Genomic DNA, 15,743 nt, shown 5'->3' on the forward strand with positions numbered 1-15,743 from the left:
TGTATTCTGATTCAGATTGACATTTTTTATTTACGTTAGATTTCATTCGTTCGCATAACTTACGTCATGCATGCATTTCGAGGCGTTTTTCATGTTTTTATATGTCACCCACAGTCGGAATAGAGTGTTTTATGGATCATTAGATTGGAAATTCTCTCCTGATAATTTCCATATCTCATTCGCAAAAATTGGACCAGTAACGAAGCGGCAATTTAAGTTTGAAGTTGTGCTAAAAATCGAATTTTTTATGGGATTCGAATTGGGCTTGGGCCTAAGCCCACAGTGCAACCCAATAACGCATCGCGTTCTTCTTCCTCCTCTTCTTAAAACCGCTATTAACAAAAAAATAAAAAAGCTTCAAACATAAAATAAAAATAGAAATAAAGATAAAACCTAAATACAACCACGCCCCAAGTTTAAACCCACCCCAAATCTCCTCCTACCTACACCCACCACCACCTCCACCGATTTCAACAACAAAAAACCACCGGAATTTCAGAAATTTTGAACTGCCACCACCACCACCGCGCCTCCTGCCATTATTTTTAGTTAGAGTGCTTTAAAACTAGTCTCCCTACCTTATTCCAACCAACAAAACTTATCAAAACTCCAATGGCTCAAAGACGTCGGATATTGCCGGAGCACGCTTTTACTGCCGACCACTTTGCGCCGTTTTACGGTGATGAGATGGTTAGGAGAGACTAGAGTGGTTTGTGGTACTCGACAGATGATTTTTACCACGAAGATTTGGTCCAAGAGTTTTATAGGATGAGGGAGTTGAATGGGAATCGAATTTTTGTTAAGGTGGCCGGGCGGAGGAGAGAGGTTACTATTGGGTTGTTGGCTGAGATTTTAGGCATTCCACCTAGACACCATCTCGATGCCACATTACTGGATTCCCAGTTTACTGCTGTAGAACCTTTGATGAATGCGACTGTTGCGGAAGGGAACTATAATGCGAGCTCGCATTGTGTTCGCCAGTCGTCTTTCCGAACCAACCAGCTGGTTGTAGCTCAGTGGATTGGTAGGAATGTCATAGGGAAAGAGAAAGTCACTGGTATCGGTCTGAATTGCCTTCACGTTCTATGGATACTCCAGGAGCAGAAGTATGAGTTCTGTATTTTGGAGTTTTTGCGTAACATGATTATGGGAGTTGGAAAGAGTATTGCACCTCTCCCTGTTTTGATAACGAAGATCATGATAACCTTGAGAGCAACTCCGAGGTCTGATAGGATTTGCCTGAAGGAGCACCAAAATAATCATATTTATACGGAGTGTATCCAGAGAGTTTGGAGGTTGCCTGAAGAGAGGGTAGTCGGGGAGAGTGACTCGGAGGATGAGGATGACACGACATGTTTTGATGCCGATGCCTTGGAGAGGTGTAGGTTGGATGCAGAACGCATGGCTGTGATTCACCGTGGCATGCATTCTCTCAATACTATTTGTGAAGACCTCCGAACTCGGCAGGCTACCATGCATCATAACTTTGAGACTCGTGCTCGACGCGAGGATGAGCGGTGGGAATGGACGAGGACCAAGATTAAAGCTCAGCGCCAGTTCCGAGATGACATGCTTGCACGCTTCCCACCCCAGGGTGGTTCTTCGAAGGAGGAGCAGTCTGTGAGGCACGAGCGTCGTTGCCGCAAGACGGATGGCTCTGGCCCATCGGAAGCCCAAGGGCCATCTGCTTCTCGAGCGCATTCCACTACTAGCAGCGAGTGGTTTAGGGATCTAATGAGTTGATTTGTTTTATTGTATTTGTTTTTATTTAGTACGGATGTAAAAAGATTAGTTCAGTAATTAAATTTGAATTTGGTTGTCGTATGTTATTTGAATTCAATTTTAATATAAGTTGGTTAATTTCGAATTATGCGTTGTTTTTATCATTAATCCCACCTTCCCGAATTGTTTGGGGGTGGTATTATTTAGCCTAACATAATTCGTTATATGATCATCTATTTTCAGAAGTTGTTTTGGAGTGAGGGTTGAGAATATTGCCGATATGGGCATCGCTATAAATAGATATTATGTTAGGATGAAATCTCGATAAATTAGGTAGTATCTAACCTAAATTCAACCTAAAAGATATTAGGTTTGTTTTGGAATAAAGAATATGGGTTGTTTCCATTTTCGATTTTGGAAATTTTATTATTTCCAGCAATTGCCTTAAAACTTTTTGGGTAACTTCCCGATTCGTTTTAGCAACTTAAATCCTATAAAAACTGCATTCATTATACACTCACAACCCCAACTACATCTCACATTCATCTCTCACATTTCATTCCCACTTTACCTTATTTTTCCTCCCGCGACCGACCCTCACAGCTCCCCGAAGCATTCTGCGCTGATGGAGCGCCACTGCCGCCCAAAGACTTATCGAGAGGAATTCTATCCCGAAGCGACTGCGCCTCTCTAGCACAAAAACCTGAGCCACTGCGCCCAAAACACTGGAATTCTAGTTTTCATCCCGAAGCACCCCGCACCCATCCCAGCTAAAGGTGAGCGACATCGCGCCAAGTGCTCGAATTCAAACTCAACAGAGCGTGCGCTGCCCATCCAGGGCATCCTTGCATACCTTGACCCCTGTGGCCACCAATATTTGCGAGGGTTGTTCTGGGATATAGAGTAGTTTTGTGATGTTTTGTGATGACTTCTCCTATAGTAATACCGGAGCAGTCTTTCGAACACTTGTTGGGGAGCAAGTCCTATGGACATTGGTTCCACGAGAGGATCATGCAGTTCGGATGGAGACATCTTCTGGTAAGTGAAGACGACTCGTATTCACCTAAGCTTACTGAATTTTTCTACAATAATGTTAAGTTCTATTGTAACCAGGATGGAGAACAAGAATTCTCCGTCACGATTGATGACACACCCCTAGAATTCAATAAGTATGTGGTAGCATTAGTTTCGGGAATACCAATACCTGCTCTTATTCACACGTGGGGATATATGATCGATAATTCATACCTCTATGACTATACATATTTCCATGAGTATTATGGGGAGGGTATTTTCAGATAATGGACCAAGGGCATTACAACATAGCCCTTGGTAGCCTGTCCCTAAATGTAGGCACCACCATGTTATTCATCCTCATGAATATTCTAGGGGAGTGGCAGTTTACTTTTGCAAATAGTACCGCTGGTGACGTTTCCCTTGCTTTAGCTGAGGGACGTCACCGATATGACATTCCCCGAGTATTAGTGGCTAGTCTTAAGAGAGCCCAAAGCATGCGACAAAAGTATCTTCTTATGCCTGTTTTGGTTTGCCACATCAGGCTCAGTTGTCTACCTTAATTATGTACCCAGTTCACGGATTGGAAAAAGGTTGAAGTCATGAGACCCACCAATTGGGTGGTTCGCTCATTTCGAGTAATGACTTGGCCGGGATGGCAGGTGCAACCTCATTTGGTTGCTCCTTACACCCCATCAGACATAGTAACACTAGACAGGTTAGCACAAGTTGACGACACACGGCGGCAGGCTTGGCAAGTTATCATGGCATGGCAGGATGTGAAAGAACCTCATCTCGTTGAAGAGGGAAATGAGGAGGACAATGTTTAAACGGGAGTGCAGGTAAGTGTTAGTTTCAGTTAGTGTCTGCTTATGTCCCAAGCAATCTTTTTCTCATTAACCCCATAACGGGTGGAACTCTTATATAGTTGCATCAGATTTATTTTCTATATTAGTATGTTATAACCTTATTTTGCAGATGTTCCGGAACTTTACGCGTTTCAATGGAATTTTCCTACCCTTTCTATTTAAAATACTTTGAGGACAAAGCATGCTTCTTGTTTGGGGATTGAAACACGTGTAATTAAGGCATCTGTTGGGATATAGATATGTATAATATGCACTTGTTTTCTAGCTAAAAAAAAAATTAAAAATTTTAAAAAAATATAAATAAAAAGTATGTTATACACTTAGGAATATTGGTATTGTTTTCTTTCTCTATGCTCTCAATAATCTAGAAGTCTCACGTAGCTTTTGCATTAGAATAGTTTTTAGAAACTTAGGCTAATATGTAGGTAATAATCCTTGCATCTATCTATAAATATGTTACATGAGTATCTATGATTGTTGGCAGTAAGTTTCTGAAATCTAGGCTAGAGTACTTATTCTACAAGTCCTGTGAGAATATAGCCTAAAGCCTTATATGAGTGAACACGTGTAATTAAGGCATCTGTTGGGATATAGATATGTATAATATGCACTTGTTTTCTAGCTAAAAAAAAATTAAAAATTTTAAAAAAATATAAATAAAAAGTATGTTATACACTTAGGAATATTGGTATTGTTTTCTTTCTCTATGCTCTCAATAATCTAGAAGTCTCACGTAGCTTTTGCATTAGAATAGTTTTTAGAAACTTAGGCTAATATGTAGGTAATAATCCTTGCATCTATCTATAAATATGTTACATGAGTATCTATGATTGTTGGCAGTAAGTTTCTGAAATCTAGGCTAGAGTACTTATTCTACAAGTCCTGTGAGAATATAGCCTAAAGCCTTATATGAGTGAACATTTGAGAAATGACACAAGGGAGAAGTAAAATCCAGAAATAGAAATCACACGTCCACTTGCTTGATTATTATACCATATCCTAAGCGAGAATTTAAGCCCTCTTTGGATCGATATAGCAAGAAATTCAAACTTATGAATTATTTTCCGCTAGTCGCCCCTCTGAGCCTTTCTTTAGCCTTTCATAAACCACAAATCTTTTACCCTGTTACAAAACAAAACAAAATAAAATAAAATAAATCAACCTACCCAATTCTTTGAAGAAGTCTGAGAATAGAGATGAAGAATAGAAAAGAGAAGAACCTTTGAAATCAAGAATTCGTTAGTCGCTTCAGATAAGAAAAGGAAGTTTCCATCCAAATAAAATAAATAAATAAATAAAAGAAAATAAAGAGTTAGAACTCCAAAAAAAAAATAGAATCAAAGGAGTCAAAAGCCAAAGAAAAAAAAATATGGCTAACGATGGAAACAAAGTGTAGAAGCAAAAGTAAAGAACAAGGGTTTCTCTAGTTACATAATATGAAGCCTCTATTATCTCAAACTTGTCCTTTTTGAATATCCATTTCCTTCTTTCTTAAAACCATCTCCTAATTCCCGCAACACCTAACAAAGACCTCTAGCTCAATTAGGAATAAGTTAGTGTGATAGTAAGTGGCAGATGTGTTTGATCGACTCCGGCTTCCTTGTGTGTAATTGAGTTTGTAAGGTAAAGTGTGCCCACTACACACTGGAGTAGCGAAACTTGAGCAGAAAAATCAGAGTGGTTTTTGTCTTGACATTTATGTGAGGACCTACTTAAGAACGCTATTCCGAGTTTTCAGAAACGGACCTACTAGTTCATCTCATAGTATTACTCATTGTAAATATGTTTATTCATATATGATAGATTATTATGCATATATTAGCTTAGGTTTCAACTTGATTATTCTGTATTCATTTGCTAAGTGAGATGTATAGATAATTGAGACATAGATAAGGAAACAATAGTTTTATTTCTGAGTCGTTGTAGTATAAATGAAGTTTGTGAGTACCTTCACTGGAAAACTCTCATGAGGCTATAACTCGTCCACTAGGGAATTCCTAGTGGTTTAAGGCCTTGTTGCATATGGTCAATGCAATCGCACTTGGCGAAACGAGATTAGTTAGAACTCCATTTTTGGTCACTTATGCTAATTTCTCATATTTGCTTGAGGACAAGCAAAATACTGTTTGGGGGTGGTTTGATAAGAGCCCAAAACTGTAGTTTTAACCCCTTAATAATACTACTTTTAGACCAATTATGCGAGTAATAAATAAAAGTTAATGCTAATTACGTGCTTTTATGTATTTCAGGCATGGAACTCAATTATGTGCAGAAATGTGCCACTTTGGCGATATAAAGGAGCAAAGAGTTGGTTGCTAAGAAGTTCTGTGATAAAGGCCAAGCTTCAAGGAGACAAAGCCTTTATGAAGCCCGGTCAAAAGATGAAAAGTCAACACGGGCAGAAACAGTGCACAAGTCAGCATAATTTCCGAAGACCATATCTTTGGATTCAGGCCTCGGATTTGGACCTACCTTACATCAAAACGACCGGATCGGAAAGAGCTTTCCAATGGTCCAAGCCTTGACCCAATTAGAAGTGGACGAAAAGTTTTCTGAAGTCAAAACTAGCTAAAACGGGCTCTGTGGACTGAAGAAATTGGGCTTTGGGCTTAATTTTCCGGCCCAAAACATGAGACCTCAGCCCATGCACGGAATGGTGGATCTGGTCTCCTTCTTTACATAAAACAAGAAAGGGGGAGTTAGAGAATCTAGAATAGAAAGTAGCCATTAAAATAGCTTATAGATCTAGTTTTTGAATTCAATTAGTTAAATTAATTAGTTTCATACATTGTTTTAGATTAATTCTTTGAATCATAGTTCTTCATTGATTAGATATATAAAATAGTTATTTCTTGTTCATTTCAATTTTGTCATTTAAAATTGTTAGATCTAATTTCAGTTGTTGTTATTCAATTCTTAGTTATTAATTTAGAATTCAATTATTGTTTAGTTAAATTTAATAAAGTTATAATCTTTATATTACGTCTAGTTTTAATTCACATCGTAGTATAATTCCTACCATTGCTCTCATTAGACTTTGAATAGATTAGTCAATCTAGGAAACTTGAATGCTAAAGAACTAAGAGTGGAACGAACTTTTTACTCCACTCTATTTCGATAGAATTGAGAGTATAGAAATCTTTGATAGCAACGCGTAATTAAGTTTAGTTTCACTTGCGTTTTGAGTTTCATGGCTCATTTCATAGGTAAATTATTCAATTTTACGTTTATTACACCCCTTTGGTAAAAGGGTAGTGGAATAATGGTTATTCCACACATGCCCTTTCTTCATATGGGTTTACCACCCCCACCAAGCACCCCACCTTTTTTTGTCCAAGTAGGAACCCAAGTTTGAAAAAAGAAATCCAAACCTTATATTTCTCATTCTCATCCGACACTTTTCTTCTATCCCTTTTCTTGTCCTAGCGAAATTGAACTCCCGCCATTTTCAATTCCATAAAAATTTACTTCATTAAAAAATGAGTGATGAAAATACCACGGCAGACAGATTCCGCAAATAGAACAAACTCGTGGCACAAGGGTGCCACCAACAGACAACACTAACAATAATCAACTGTCGTAGCTCATTTTTTACTTGAAAATTTCTGGTTTGACTATCGGTTCATACTTTTTGGAACTTCCAACCAACCAAAATTTGCAACAAGAAAGTGGAATGTGTTGGGGGAAGTTCAAGTTGGGATATTCGCCAAACAAGATATACCAGTTGGAACTTAATTTTCAACTTTGAATGATATGGTGGTGCTAAGGTTTGCTGCCTATGTGGTGCCCCCTTCTGTTATGGTTTTCTCTGGGCAAAGTCTCACGGTTTCCAAATGAGTCTTTTAAAATAGTCGAGCAATGCAATCTTGCTGTTGTAGATTATAAACCGCTTAATGCATATCTGGTTTTGTTGCATGGGTGTGGCAAGACCATATTGCTAATTAGCACAATACTCTCAATACAATTTGGTTCACATGGAAACTTTTGGTGTAATTTATGTATGCAAATGCTAAGTTGATTTTCGGTTATCTTTTTCGACATTGTAGTTGTGATACTGGAATCCCGAAAGTATCGTATCTTTTATATGCATATCGATGTACATGCTCGATCAGAAGGAAGTTGATGCCAAACGCGTTTCTTTACTCTACTGGAATTCCACGGCAAGCTGAAGCCGCCAACAGAACAAACTTGCAGCACAAGGGTGCCGCTAAAAGAACAAACTTGCGGCACAAGGGTGCCGCCAAAAGACCACACTGACGGCAATCAACTGTCGTAGCTTATTTTTCATTCAAAAATTTCTTTACCCCTACTGGAATTCCATGGCAGCCAGCTGCCGCCAACAGAACAAACCCACGACACAAGGGTGCCGCTAAAAGACAACACTGACAGTCATTTTTCACTAGAAAAGTGGAATGGGGTGTTTTGGATGGCGGAGTGTATGGATAATGTCTCATTAAATGGAGGGGTGCTAGTACCACGGATTTAGGCAAAGGGGTGCTAACTCCATTTCTTGGGGTGTCAATACCGCGGCCCTTCCCACTTTACCATTCAAAGAAATTTTCTTCGCAAAACCTTCGTTAGTGATGATGACCTTTAAACTTCTTCTGATGTTCTAACACTTATTTAGTTTGTGACAATTTATTTTTGATGCAGTACCACGAATAGTGTGTGGGGGTCCCTCACCATGTGATGGGACGACTTGGTAGCATCGTCCACATGTGGGTTGGACAATCTCATGGCGTCGTTCGTAAGGAGCTCGAGCGGTCTGCATGACAACATCCGTCGTTAGGAGCAAATACTGCTAATAATTCAATATTGGCATGTTGGTTGGAATCGAAATTTTGCAGAAGTGTCAAAATTTCATAACACTATAAAACCAAAGTTAGGTTTTGGTGTAAGATAAGTCTTTGAGAGAAACCAATTTTGAGAACAACCAAAATTGAGAGAAAACCTTTGCAAAAAGATAAAACTTGTAAGAAGAGATTAGTGAAAAGAGATCTACAAAACCAAAGTTAGGTTTTGGTATAAGATAAGTTTTTTAGAGAAACCAATTTTGAGAGCAACCGAAATTAAGAGAAACCCTTGCAAATAGATAAAACTTGTAAGGAGAGATTAGTGAAGAGAGATCTAGTAAGTTTGGAGAGACTTAAGAGGAGTGATTATAATATTCCTTCCCATACTTATTAAAAGATTTGCTCTTGTGAAAGTAGGCATCATTAGCGAAACCACGTTACATTTTGTGTCTCATTCTGGTAAATTATTTTACATTGTTATTGCTACACCATGTGAATGGATACTAGTATGTATACCCGTGCGTTGCACGGGAACTACAACATTACCCTATGCAATTGATTTTATTTTAGGGTACCCTTATTTTATTTTCATTATTTTCAATAAATAAATTGGAAACCACTCTACAGATATATACATAAAAAACCTAAAAATAGTTATATTTTTCCCATTCTCCCATTACGTGGTCAAAATAATGCACTTTAGAAATCGCCTACCATAGTACCATGTACCACGTATTATGCTATTTCTAATTGGATTTGGGATTTGGATTCCTTGGTTTGAAACTTTAATTGAAAGTTATAAATGGGTTGATCTATTGCTATCAATCAAAAAAATATATAAAACATAAATGGTTAACCATATAACAGATACATCCTCATCACATAATCGGATGAGACAATTGAGTAGATCGAGGGTTTTTCTTGAGATGATTCTATTCACTTTATAGTTCAATCCATTATCAAAGACCAATAATACTGAGTAGTTGAGAATGCTCCCAGGAAGCCACGTCAGCCCATTTTTTTTTTCTCAGAGGTGGACACCTCAGCTTTTCCAATAATTTGACAGTAAAAAAGGAAATCTACGCCCTCTTTTCCCAATTTCAATTGTTCACCATTCTCATCCTATTAAAACCAATCAAAAAACAAAAACAGAAAACAAAACAAAACAAAAGTCCCGACTTTTCCCCCAAAAACTTCATCTCATCTTTGTTCAGTATTACTTATTGGCATTCCACAAAACTAAGTTACTTATTTGTTGATCAACATATTTCAAATCTCTCTCTCTCTCAAAATCTCTCTAAAGAAGAAGAATATAACGATTTGAACAGCCCAATAAATAAACAAAACCCCAATCTGGTTAAACTCCCCAAACACACACTCTCTCGCTAAAAAAATAGCGATGGCCTCAAATCTATCTCTGAAATCTAAAAAAGGGCAAGAGAAAGAGAACGATGATAAGTTTGAGGAAGTGGCTCAAGCTCCAATGGTTGTTTTTCTTAATTCTAAAAGTGGTGGTCGTGGTGAAGAACAGGTGATGACTTATATTTGTTTTAACCCAAAAATCCGGTTAAAACATCTTAATCCAGCGCCACTTTATAATGGTTGCTCTGAAGGAATTATCTCGGCTGCGCGGACCATTCCAAAGAACACTAAGAAGAAACCACAGGTATGAGTTTTTGTGGTCTAATGGCAACAATAGAGTTTTTGTTGAATTCGCAGGTTTTTCTATATTGGTGTAAGTTTGGTGGTGATTTCTCTTTAATTTGACGATACTACTTCATTGTTTTGAGTTTTAAGATACCCATATTTGAATTGTGCCCAAATGTGAAAGGAATCCAATCATATCCGAATCTTAGTAAGGGTTTGTGCTTGAATCAAATTTTCAATAATTTTATTTTGGTTTTAGTGTGTTTTGAATTTCCTGTTGATCTTTCACAACTTTTGCAACAACTTGATATTCGTAGTGAACTGAAAATGAAAGTGTGAAGCATTATTGAATTGGATTGCGCACTAAGACTATCGATATATGTCATGTTATTGAATGAAGAATTTTAACATTTGCAATCACTATTTGATGGTATTCATGTGCTTAACCATATTAGTGTACTTCCAGAGGTTTCGCTCCCAAGAAGCTCTAATAATGATCATGGATTATGCCGATTTCACCATTTCTATTTTTGCCACACTGATTCCTCAATTCCGCTTGACAAGGTATTACATTTTAGTATTGTCATTCTTATATATGATTAATTCATTTATTTTAGTAGTTTACATATTGTTAGGTTGGTGCATTTCTCCAGAAGATGCATGTGCTAATAGTGGCAGTCTGTTGTAGATATAGTGTTTCTTTTGAAGGGCATGTAATCATTGGGCATTACTAAAGCAGTAAAGTCCTTTTGAATCTGAAATGTTGTCCATCTTTTGACTTTTTTCTATTTGTTTTTAGTACATGTGCCACACATAATAGTTTAAGTACTTATATATGAATGCTTGAATACCATCTGGATATCTAGAGTATCTCTTGCAGCCTAAAGGAATTTTCCTTCTCCGCACTTAAAATTAAATGAACTAAATGCATGGCTTTTATTTTGCTTTTAGTATTAGTTATATCTATTTTGGTTTCTATGTTACGTTTGTCGTGAATTAAGCCATATGTTTATACTTTTTAGTAGCTTGGTTGTCTTGCACACTATACTAATATATCTTGAAATGGATCTTTAGCTCAATGGAAGCGCACTTGATGATGGTTCACTAAAAAACATCTCAAGACATGGAGCATCGCTATTCAACACTTCAATTATTGGTATTTGGTAAGTATAGTTGGTATCATCAACATTTTTATTACTATATCCTCTTGAACTTATATGAGACAAAACTAGAAATCCATTATATTGAACAACCTCTTACGTTGTTTAAGATTCAGGATAAGCCCCCTGTTGTTGTTGTTGTTGTTTCTACAATGACATTTGATTAACGGACTCCATGCATTCGATTGTTAAGGAAATTTGTTTTTCTTTTAGAAAAGCTTGAATTGATAGTTTAAACATCAAAGGGCATAGAAAACCACAAATATTTAGTTTGAAGGGATTGCTGAGGAGTTGCTCTTCATAGATCTTTAAACAATTCATAGATCATTAAACAATTGTCACCATCTCTCAGGACTTATAGGGTGTTCTGTCTCACATGACTTATAGTGTCACCCTGTGTGTGTGTGTGTGTGTGTGTGTGTGTGTTTTTTTTTTTTTGGGCAAGACTTATTTGTTATAGTGTGATCTTGCATGTTTAGGTGTTACTATTTTGATGAATTCTAGTTCTCAAGAAAACATGTATACATTATAATCCAACCTTTTTATGATAATATAGGTTTCTTTGATCCATTATGAAAGTAAGTGATAGGTTGGAAGCACCCATATCCTTGTCCTTTTTAATTTTGAGAAACCTCATATTCATTTTTATTTATATTTCTTTGTTAACAATGTTTGATCCATGACAATCACTAATATACTGTATTCTCGAAAAAAGACAACTAATATATTGACCACTTGCCTATGAATATTTCCTCTAGCTTTTTCATGCATGAATAGTTGGTGGGACTTATGTGGAGAGTGCCTACCGCCTAGGCAGGAAAAATTAATGTATTCTTTTAGTGTGCATCATTATAGGTATGGCAACTTTAGCCACAACTGTTTTGGGGGGGTTTGTAATTTCAGTTGATAAGTAGGCTCTACAATTATTATTATAAAAAAAACAACTAACATTTAATAGATGGAACTGATACAGTGATACCTATTTTTTAAAGAGTTTATATTCGCAATATACCTATATAAATATATTTTCTCTCCTTTATAGGTTTCTAAAACCAAGTTGCAATACCAATCAAGGCAGTTTAGATCAAGGATCAAGGCCAAACTACTTTCCAATAATGATACATGGTGAGTCGAATTTTTGCCTTTTCATCACAAGTTTTTATTATTTAGTTAAATTGTTGGGAAACAAATTAGGCTGAAAGAAATGGGTACAGGGTCTGTCAGAGGAAAAACAAATCTCAGGTCTGCCCCCTTTTTTTCTAAGGTGGACACCTCAGCTTTTACAATGATTCGGCAGAAAAAAATGAAATACACGCCCATTTGTACGCATAAAAAACAAAAAAAACCAAACTCAAGAAAGACAGAGACCATGAATAAGAAGAAAGAAAATAGAAAGCCTATCCTAATCTCCTTCCTCCACATTTGAACAAAGAAAGTAACCCAATTTTTCATATTATTGAATTGGTTCTTCCCCAAAATGAAGATGTGATAACCCTGGCTTTTAGTCCATACCTTACTTTGTCTTCACTTCCTCCCTATCAACGACATGGCATTAGGGTTTCATGCGCAAGCATTAGTCTAAATAAATTTGTAGCCATTGTAACCAACTTCGAAGGCAACTCTCAAACCCTTTGTTGGTAAGCAGTGAGGCAATAATAATGTCAACTAAGATTATTAGAAAGGCAGGGTATTAATGTATGTACTACTAACGCAACCAAGAATTTGATTCTCTTTCTTCACAACTAAGTTCATGACGTGGATATCAAAAGGGCCTATTTTTACTAGATTTATACTCTTTTAGGTAAATAAAAATAAAAATAACTAAAATTTCCATATGGCTAGGTGTTCATGGATTCAGTTGTGTTCAATATCGGATTATGTTACTAACTTATTTGATGAAATGTTTCATATAATGATATGATGTTCAATCAGCTCGCTATTGGCATGATGAAATGATTTTGTGGATAGTCAATGAATTTACCTGCATATTGAAGCCTCTTCTCTCTCAAGTTTAAAATTTGAAAGGTAGAGTTCTGAATTTCTTTCATATTTTTTTTTCATTTTCAATAAATTTTAGGTGTATTATTCTCTTTATTTTATAAGTCATTTTGAATTTACTAAAAACATTTTGTGAGAAGACAAATGTCACCCATATCACTAAATTACAGGTTTAGTGAGAGCTGTTTAACAATTTGTAGTTTTCGCATTGCCCCCCCCACATGCTAACACAAAATGCATTTGTTAGTTCTATGGTGTTGATACTATTGGTATAACTAGAAACATTCGATCATGTGCCATATGGATACAAATTATAAGCAATTTACTAATACCCCATTTCTAAAGTTCACCAATAGCAAACTTTTAAATTAAACCATATTTAAAATATTAGAAGGTCATCAAAGTCTATTGCTAATACCTTAAGTGTTCCTGTCTAAAACTGAAACCTCTTAATATTGGACTAAATCAGTGGTTTTGATCTTTTGCATTCGTTCCTTTACAAGTTATCATTCCATTTTCTTCCCTTTCCCTGCGTGCCTTTGTCCTAATTGTAAAGCTACACACCTAACAAAAATAGTTAAACCACCACCGCTAAAGCAAACACAAACACGATTCAAAGATTCCCTTGAGGTTTGCTCCATTGTTTTCCCTATCAACATAAATGAAACGGCCACAATGATCGATAATCCTATCTAGCTCCCCAATATTAATGAATTGTTGTCTCTCATTGCATTTGTCTTTCATGATTATTAGATTATGGTCCCCAAGTCTGAGCCAATTTAAGTCTTTTAAGCTTTCATTGCTTTGAATCAAAAGAAAAAAGATCGATCCCGAAGCAACATGCCTATCAAATATCTGATTTTATGATTTTTCGAGCATGGTGCATCTTGAAAATGAAATTTGTAGACCAAGTACTCTCTTTAATTGCTTCTAATAGTCTGATTAATATATCATTCGTTCTCAGGCTATACTACTCTCGAGAACACGGGCTAACAAAATCTATTATTAAGGTTTGAAAAAAAAAAGTTGTAAGATTAAATTGTAAATTAGCTATTATATAATCATATGCTAGACCAATGTAATTAAAAATGCACCCAAAACTTAATTCTTTGGGTACCATTACTATCTTACATAGGAATATTTTTCTCTTTTTCTATATATTTCTAATCATTGTGATTTCTGTTTTGTTAACTCAATCCATATTAGTGATTGATTTAGTTTGCTCTTTGGTTTTAAATGGTGTTAGTGGGAATGTTGGAATCTATTTGCAGGAACCAATTTGTACATAAAAAGGTTTATAGGCCAAATGTAATGCATATAGGGACAACTTCCTCAAATAAATTTGGAAAATTGAATAAACATCAATGCGATCACAAGGAGAGGTTCACCATGATGGGGGGTACTTTTTTCTTTTTTATGACCCGGAAAGAGTGAAATGCACAGGAGACCGTCTTTTTTTTTTTTTGCTACCTTGCTAATTATTGAACATTTATATTAAAGGCTATTAGCAATTTGATAAGTGTTTTGTGTACTTGCATTTGCTTGAAATGGTTCCCCAATTGGTAACTCTCCCCACAACAATTAATATGTCGAGATGTTTGATTTATTTATTTAAAGAAGAATAATACACAAAGTGCTTCAATGGATCATTAGTCACTGTTTTTTTTTTGTAAAGATTGCTAACATATTCTTTGACCAGATGGCTATTAATTGTTGAATTGTCATAGTTACCATGATTTCATTCGGTTTGATAAAGAAGCATTTAATTTGTTCTTTTAGCTGATTATGTGTGTTTTGGAAGAAACGTGTAGGTTCTTACTCAACTACTATATTATTATCAACATGTCTAGCATGTTGCACTATTAAGAAATACAAGGTGGTAGAACCTTAGAAAAGGGTGTGCAGCTGCAAAAGAATGAGGTGACTCACTCAACAGACCAATATATTCTACTTTTGAGATAATGAGTTAAGTCGAGGGTTGAAGAAATGTGCCTAGACATAGACAATTGCGTCTGAATGTGTACTCATTGACTCCCGCTGAGTTTGTATTTCAATACCCTTTTATGATCTATGTATTTCAAAGGAAGGACGATAAGTAGATTGATATGTGGTTCTCTTCAATATGTGCATCTCTTCTTCCTCCGTGTTCATGTTAGTATTGGCCCATGCAGGGTTGTAGTATTGTCTCATAAATCATTTTTTGTCTCAACATCAATATTTTACTAGGATAGTATATTTCTCTAATAATCTATTCCACAAGAGTAGCAGTAATCATGTGTAAAATTATGATCTTTTAATTAATCTTAAGGTGGTATCTTGGACTTTGACACTCTACCCTTTACTATTTTTTATCTTTAACACAATCATATGAGCTAATAATACAGCGATGGTTATCCACTAAATTTGTTCTGATCAGATAAAACTAATTAAAGTTTAATAATCAAGTTATTCTTTCACTTTATATGCATGACAATTTCACAGTGAATATTATGTCGATGATTAGGAAGGGACCATTAATACTGAGCAGTTAAGAATGCTCC

The sequence above is a fragment of the Coptis chinensis genome, chromosome 3 (assembly GCF_015680905.1).
Source record: "Coptis chinensis isolate HL-2020 chromosome 3, ASM1568090v1, whole genome shotgun sequence".
In the NCBI taxonomy this organism is placed as follows: Eukaryota; Viridiplantae; Streptophyta; class Magnoliopsida; order Ranunculales; family Ranunculaceae; genus Coptis; species Coptis chinensis.